The 943-nt window shown below is 56.8% G+C and overlaps 1 long non-coding RNA gene across 1 annotated transcript in view; it reads left to right on the top strand.

The window, feature by feature from the left end:
• Positions 1-238: 238 nt before the first annotated feature.
• The window catches only part of LOC113490527, a 51,617-nt gene continuing 50,912 nt past the window's right edge, over positions 239-943 (top strand). Inside the window, exon 1 of the long non-coding RNA XR_003400249.1 lies at positions 239-729. This is a non-coding gene — a long non-coding RNA (uncharacterized LOC113490527). The remainder of the gene's footprint in view (positions 730-943) is intronic.

Genomic DNA, 943 nt, shown 5'->3' with positions numbered 1-943 from the left:
TGTGTATGTGTGTGTGTATGTGTGTGTGTGTGATTCCCCAGCAGCTGTTGCATGTGTGTGTTCCTGGGAAGCTGTTGTATGTTGTGTGGAGCTGTTCAGCAGCTGTTGTGAGGAAATTTTGTGTGTGTGTGTGTGTGTGTGTGTGTGTGTGAGTGTGTGTGTGCTGTTGCCCAGCAGCTGTTGCATGCGTGCTCATGTCTCCGGTGGAGGCCCACCCCTTTCCGCCTGCACTGGAGCGGTGGCTGTGTGGGCAAGGAGAGCTTAGAGCTGGCTCTATGAGAGAGGGACCTTTGCCTGTCACAGCCTTCCCAGCTGGGAGAAGCAGTGCCGGCTCTGGTCCCAGAGCCCTATCAGCCAAGCCTGTGGTGAATTAATCACTTGCGTTTTAAATGACAATACAGCCCTTTCTGCCTTCTTCCCCCAGTGATGCGGATGCGGCGAAGGCAGCAAATCCTCCGGCTGTGTGTGCCCTCCCTGGACTGCTGCTCCGTCCCCGCCTGTCGTGCTCGTGTGTGTGCGTGACTGGGAGTGCTGCCTAGGTGCAGCCGAGAATAAGACAGCTGTGGGGCAGGGGACAGCACAGCTCTAAAGGGTGACACAAGGTGGGGGATACCCCCCACACCATCTTCAGGGCTGCAAGTTGCTTGAAGACAGGGGTCTTTTGTGCCTCCACTTCGTCTCTGTCATGCCCTGTATGGAAGCTGGGAGCAATCACCCCTCCAGAAGCAGGTATGTGTGCGTGTGTGTGCGTGTCTGCGACACATTTTTGTGTGCAGTCCTTGTGCAGCTGCCTCGTGTGTCCCTGGCTCCCTGTTGTCATCTGTGTTGCCTCTCAGAGAAGCAGCTGAGATTGGAGGGGGAGGACCGAGGTGGGGAGAAGGGCAGGATGGATGGATTGCCTTTATCCTGCAGCCCGTTCATGCACTCCCTGGAGGGGGCTGTC

This window comes from Athene cunicularia, assembly GCF_003259725.1.
Source record: "Athene cunicularia isolate RWA chromosome 1 unlocalized genomic scaffold, athCun1 chr1_part2, whole genome shotgun sequence".
Classification (NCBI taxonomy): Eukaryota; Metazoa; Chordata; class Aves; order Strigiformes; family Strigidae; genus Athene; species Athene cunicularia.
The sequence above is the reverse complement of the archived record's forward strand: the minus strand, read 5'-3'. Positions and strand labels throughout refer to the sequence as shown.